Below are 7447 nucleotides of genomic sequence, written 5' to 3'. Positions count from 1 at the left end.
GTAAGTATTAAGAATTTTTTCTGCAATATCACATATATTCGCTAATTTCAAACGATGTCAGGGTTTTGAGCTAAGAACCCTGACCCAGCATGTCTTTGATGGGCTCATTTTACGTACCTTTCCACACGCTGAAAATTCAGCCTGTAAAGACGTGTTTCCTCCCACCCGCCACGGTCATCGTCGTCCACCTCCTCGCCGAAAAAGATAGTTTTTCAGCTATATTTAGGATACAGACGAAAAATATAAAGGATAGAGAGTGAAATTAAACTTCATATTATGAACATACATTTTATATTTAGTTATTATTGATTTTGTTTAATAATGATTGTGTATTGATCTGGATATTCATAATTTTTAATGATTGAACAACTTTTTGAAATAAATTAATCAGAGGAAAATATTTTGATTATTATAAAATTGAAAGAAGGTAAAACATTGTATTCTCTAATACGCTCTGGCCACAGCGTATTATAAAGCTTCCAAAAGACTGGAAAATCATTTCTGAAAGCACAAAGAGTAAATACTTTTATTATTGAAATACATGAATTTTATATAATTTAATTCGGTGAAACAAGTGTACCTACATATTTTTTTACTTATAGCTGAGATAGTTTTCACACAAAGCATGGGAATGAGACATAATTCATTTTAGCCTTTAGACGTTATAAATAAATAAATTACGGACGGGTTATTTGTTTTGACCTATGTATTCTCTATGTAGCCCAAGGGAAGAGAATCATGATTTTTAATTGGCCTTCTTTTAATGTAAACAGGTTTACAGGTTTCATGCTCATCTTTGGTCACTACTTGGTGATATTCAGTTCACATGGTGCTACTTGCCATCATGTGACCGTACTTTAAATGCATAAACTTTAGGTCCCCTCGAGACAAAAGTTTCAATATATCTTCCCGAACCATAAACTTTAAGCTCATATATCATATTCCCTAACAAACATCCTGTATCTGGGTATTATTCCCTGCCTCGTTATTACCAGAAAAAATAACAATTGAAGCTTTCTGTGTATCTAATATTTCGGGTTTTGGCATATTTTGACGTTGTCTTAATTCACGCCGAAATAATTTAAAATAGAGCTTAGCCAGTGATCGTAAACCAGTATTTTTTAATGTTTTCCGGATCGAGCTGAATATCCTCTAAATCGATAATTGGTTTGACATATGATGTTTTGCTCTCATCGGTGGTTCAATCTGAAGGATATTCGTTGGTTTTATGTTTAAGCTAAAAAATCTATTCATGTATTGTACAAAGAGACCATCGATCTTTGAGGTCGGGTTATACTGAGTTATACTATTCACACTTTAGAACAATAAAAATATTAAAAATAAATTATTAATGTCTTCTAAGTCTATTTACGTTAAATAAGATACATATTAAGTTTTTTTTTTAGTTTTTTTTTAAATTTTGCGTCTAATAAATATATTGAAACAAAAATAGATCAATGTACTCGATAAGTTATCTTAAAAATTGAATGCTGATCATTTCTGAAAAAAGCTTTGAAATCTGTTCACAATTGCCATCTATAGACTATTTTGCATTTTAAATTCTCGAGCCAGCCCACTGTGCAGCGGGAAAAGTAAACCCCAAACGTTTTATTTTTACTACGGACCTTGCCTGAGCCTGTCCGGCACTTCGCGATTTGACTAGGCAGAGTCTGAAGTGAAAGTGCTAGTTCGGACTTTGCCCGTCATCGCTCAGTCAATTCGCGGAGGGACTAGGCAGACTGCGGAGTGACGGCACATCGGACTTCGCCTGTAACAGATGTAATGACTGAGTGGGCACAAAACTTTGAAAATCTCAAGAACGTCATTGGGACGTCCTTGGGACGTATAATTAAAATTACTTTCAAACCTAATTATTTTCAAACTTAAAATCAAATAATTTTTCTGTAATTGATTCACACCTGTTTCTCGCAGGTCGCTGTGTGTCTATTAAGAGCTGCCACCTTTCACTATATTTAAGTCTAATTGTATCACTCTAACGGAAATGCACTTCCGCCCTTAACCTGGCTAGATTATATGTATATAGGTTAAGAGTGAATCTCCAGAAATATAATTATTTAGCATGGATGGTTTGATGTGATTCTATTTAGAATCTTTTTATAGTTGTAGCTACATGGTGGCGACCCCCTCGCAGGTGGTTGTATGTCTATAAAGAGCTGCCACTCTTCACTACATATAAGTCTAATTATATCGCTCTATTGGAAATGCACTTTCCCCTCACCTTGGCTAGATTATATTGGAATCTTTTTCATAGTTATAGTTAAATGGGGTAAGAATACCTTACACTGTTCTGGTAAAATTAGGTCCCCTTCTATTCTGTATAACTGATGCATTTTATTATGAAAAGATATAATTTAAACTATTCAACGTTGTACTTAAATGCTACTTATACACTAGAGGTTTAGGGATCTTTTAAATGAGAACATAACATTTTACATTTTAATATGGATACATTTATTGATTAAAATATTTTGATGAGAAAAATTAGAATACATATAATAATCATAACATTCGACGTATATTTATAGTAAGAAAAGTGTGGCTAATTACGACGATGCTGTCTGTGTACACGATTCAAGAGCACTATTTTGTTTAAAATATTTACCATCATTTAGTCGTCAGTTTCTCATTGAAGAAGAGTTTTTCTCCCATTTATTCTTCTGTAACAGTTTTTATTAAAATTTACGGACGATATTATCATTTTCCTCTAGATTATTCGTAAAGAAATTAGTAAAGTCAGACAAACAATAATTATGACACATGTAATAAAGAAAAATAATACAGTATTGACCACACACATCCGATGTCGCACTTTGTAGTTTTTTTGTATTCCCCCTGTAGAAGGAGCAATTTCCTCGTAAACAAAGAAGATGTGCAGGTAGAAGAGGCGGTAGCCCGTAACTGTCAAAGTAGGTAGCTCGTCCGTTGTTCTCGACGTACATTGCGATCCAATCGGTACCAGGTTGTTTATGTCTATCAGTATTAGCGACATTTGCAGCAGGTTTTGTCCACCATTTGGCAATCTGATCGGCAGGGTATACACCTACTGTCCTTATTTCAGTGAGTTGAAGCACTGTATCTGAAGACTATTTATATATTTTTGAAGACATCAGATTTTATTGAGTGGAGAATTCACAGTATCCTCCAACTAAATCTTCTGAACTGTATGAAAGGTTATATCCTACGGTTGCAGACGATATGGGACGCGTACTGTGGGCTGATGTTTTATTGCATGCGTATGAAAGCACTCTATCTATTCGTTCCTTCTCGATCCAGTTCTTGAGTCGCAGAGCATTATTGAGAGCACATACAAATGTTGAGTGTTTTTTTACCCCATGATGAAACCAAAAGTCATCCAAGAACTCAAAACTTTTAAACGATGGGCAGCTTAATTCCTCCAGGTTTGTGATGCGTCTACTTGTAATCTTTTGGAGCAAAAGAGCCTTCGCATGTCCTTGAGTGTACATTAGTCTAGAAGTTCGGGCCACGTCTCGAAGATTAGCATGAAGAAAATTCACTAAAACATCTCCTTCAAACCATTCAAGTCCATGATGTTTGCAACTGAGCCAATTATTTTGTCGTTAAAATGGACTTGTGAGATCAGTAAAAGCATAAAGTGGAGAGATAATCCAATGAGCTATACAGTGGCGATATATAGTAACCAAAGCTACTTCTTTAGCAAGTGCCTCTTCAAAGCCTACTTCAATTCTGAGACTCCCATGTTTCACGAGATTCCAATGAGAATAGCACTTTGTGGACAGATCAGATGTAAGTTCAAAAGCAAATAAACAATTTCCGCCTGGATACTGTTGTAGACCAATACTATTTCCCTCACTTAGAAAATGAATACCATTTCCAGTAAATAATGTGTTATATGCATTGTTATAGATCCCTTTTGTGTTGAAGGTTGGCTGTAGAGGTTTCGAAGGTATCTGTGTACCATCACGATAAAGTGATAGATAATTGATTTACAAATTTTGGAAATTGAAAGGATTTTTGTTTCCATTGCCATTATATGCAGTATTTTCCAAAAATCCTATTGTTATTTTTCTTGGTAATTGCCCAAGAATAACATTGTCAAGAGTTTCACCATGAAGACCCGAGTGTATCGTCAAGGCTTTAACTTCGACACGTGTGATAGGATATTTTACAGTACCCTGAGATAGAGCTTTAGCGTGTGCAAGAAGAACACCGGGGTTAACTTTTTATCTAATTAGCATCGAAATCATCAATTTTTCCAGCAGTATCATTATACTATGGAGATGACGTAAGATGATTGTCTTTGGTAGCTGGTCAGTAATTAAGTAAAGTCTCGACGTATGCTCGATATGCATAAGAGTTACTAGGAGGTGATACTACTTTTTGATTAAAATATTCGTCCACCTGATTGAATAGCGAATGCGTTAAATTGTTTACTGGTCCTACTTTATCTAGCTAGACTTTTTTTGCGGCTACTCATGCAGAAGTTACTAACTTTACTCGATGACTTAGCATATTATGTGCTAGGTCAAGGTATTCATCACTGAGGCCAGGAACAACAAACTCTATAGGGGCGTCATCGGTTAGTGAAGAAACGGGTTTATAATGAATCCATTGCGAGCTTCCTATAGATGTCTGTGTTAGCAGCAGTGAAAAGAGATCTAGCTATGACTTCAAGCATTCACAGGAATAAGAATGAAAAAACCGTTCATGATATGTTCCATTTTATTTTCATTGCACGACGTTTCAAATTTTGATCAAATTCTTCAAAACGATTCTTAACCGAAATTTTAACAGGTATCTTACTGTCCATATCATTCATAACATTCATACCGGTTCGAAGAGCTTATTTTCCGATGAATCGAGTACTGTTAGTTAAGAAAGGGAGAACGCGTCGGAATAAACCTCCGAGAAAGCTGCCGATTCCATGTCCCTTCTGATATGTAGCTGTCAGCGTACCGTACTCGAATGTTATTTGCAAATCAATGTTATCTCTGATATCAAATTCAATTGTAGGAAAACCTGTGCTAAGAACTGGTATGTAGTTATGTGATGAAAGATGGGTTTCTTGTGTTGTACGAAAATTGTAATCTGTTGTATCTAAAGAAACTGTACTTAAAAGTGGTGTTTTTACATCTCCGGTAACACGTGGTTCACAAATATTGCAGTAAATAAATAATTTAGTCGGAAGTGTAATTGAAAGACTAGGCGGGTGTCGAGCAGTGTAGTGCTTATTTTTAATTGGAATTAGATTGTCTGGAGCTAAACCAAGAATACGTGATAATTTATCACTAAGCACCAAAAAATGGTGAGCAGGCAGGCATAATTTTTCGCACTGTTTTTGTATACTTTCGTAAATGCTTTTTAATTTCTTATAATTAAATTTAATATGTTGACTTATTTCTGGAAGACTGTTTAGATTATTTAAGAGAGACACAATATTTGCATAGAGACCAGCTTGAAAGAATTCAACAAGGGTTTTTTTCCACATAAAAGATACTTGTTCACCCTTTGCATTTTCTTTAGATCCTGCAGCCCCACTGTTCATAAGAACAATACGATTTTCAAACGAACCATCGTGTCTCACATGAAGAAATTTAAGAGAAGTTGTCTTTCTGTCAGTACTACGACCCACTGCCCTTTTAGACGAATCTTATAAGGCAGTTGTGTTATAAAATTGGAAGTGGTATTCTTGGGGAAATATTTCATACTAATATTGCTTGTTTAAATGAGTTAAAATTGATCGATATTCATTTTTACAAGTTTTTTAAAGTTTGAGGCTGGAATCCACGAATTAAATTGATCAGGATAACCTACCCACTTGACAAGAAATTAATTTCTGTTTTCCTTGCCTTTAATCTGTAATATTTTTTCAATTGGAAATTCTTCCTCCTCAATGTTTTTATCTTTGACATCAGTCAATTCTTGTTCGTAAAAACACCTATTTCTTCTCCTGCTAGATCTTTCAACTCATATATGTAAGGTGCTTTACTTCTTCCTGTAATGACCCGGCTTACAACAAACAATACCTCACTCCGGCCAGAGTGATAACCTTTCTCAAAGACACATTTCTCACGACTGATTCTGACCTTGTCGTCAACACTGTACTTAAGCTTTCTTTTGGACTTTCTTTCTTTACAAAAACGACGCTGAATATTCGCTCGAGCGAATATTCCTTGAGAGTTCGAATAAAACGTTCGACTATAGCTACTTTAACGTTAGGATCCCGCTTCAAAAGCATTTTTAACCTTCAGTGTTGTTTTATTTCGAAGTGTCTCAACCCAGGCGAATTTACTTAAGATATCAATTACTACTAATAGATAGCGATAGTTATCGTTATAAGTAGACACACTTTGCATGTAAATTAAATCACATTCCCAAACCTCATCGAAATTGGAAACAGTGTAATGAGCTCTTTGAAATTTTTGTCGAATATGCCTGTGTAAAGTGAATGTGTCCTGAGATTTCAGACATTCAAGTACTTGTGTGCGAGATACTTTACCACGTGCAACACGAATTAATTTTTCGGCACCCCTGAAGGTAGCAGGATGAGCTGGATTGTAGTACATTTCTTCAAGTAGCTTTATTTTAGAATAAAAGACTGTCACTTAGTTAGCATTCCTGATCCAGATTGTACCTTCTCTTGACGACTACTTTTTCTAACTCTACTACGACTCCTCGCACGAATTGAATGATTAGGAGTTGTAAGAGCATTATTTATCCTTGTTTCATCCTCAGTAGTGTCATCATCTGTTATAAGAGATTCTTGGTTTAATCGGTAGTTGATGTCGCGTTCTATCTGCTTAGCTTGAATCCAATATTCATGATTATTCACGAGCTCTCGCGGTATGCCAAGCTCTTGAATTATACGGGCAAAGGACTTTTTCCTGGAGGGTTAGCACTTTTTCTCACCTTAGTGGATCATTAACGAGATCTGTAATGTTTGAATGTTTAACACGTTTTCCGTCAATGATCACTGAGCCATATTTATCCCGAAAAGATCTAGGTACATTAGCTATATTTTCTTTGACAGGCATACACTCATAGGTATCATTATTTGTATTTTCAGAATAATCCATTTTGTCAGCAGTTAATTTCCTATTTTTATCGACAAAGAAGATAAATTTATTCAGAACTTGACTGTAGTCTTTCCACCTTTCACGTTCATCGTATGGAAAAGGCGAAAATAAGATTCGACTCATTTCAGAATCTAATCTACAAAGATTGCTTCCAGGAGTCTGTGTAGTTGCACCAGTTATCGATGGTATAATAGGTGATTCATTACTTTTATTATTATGTAAAGATGTCTCATTTATCGTCTCCATTTGTTGCTTGATTTTGTCTACTTGCTCGTTGGGAATCAGTACCATTTTTCTTGTACTCTTCATATTATTGAAAGTTCTACGAGGAAGATTTAAATAAATTAGAGAGCAGACCACCAATAATTGCT

Source organism: Belonocnema kinseyi, chromosome 8, assembly GCF_010883055.1.
Source record: "Belonocnema kinseyi isolate 2016_QV_RU_SX_M_011 chromosome 8, B_treatae_v1, whole genome shotgun sequence".
Classification (NCBI taxonomy): domain Eukaryota; kingdom Metazoa; phylum Arthropoda; class Insecta; order Hymenoptera; family Cynipidae; genus Belonocnema; species Belonocnema kinseyi.
The sequence above is the reverse complement of the archived record's forward strand: the minus strand, read 5'-3'. Positions refer to the sequence as shown.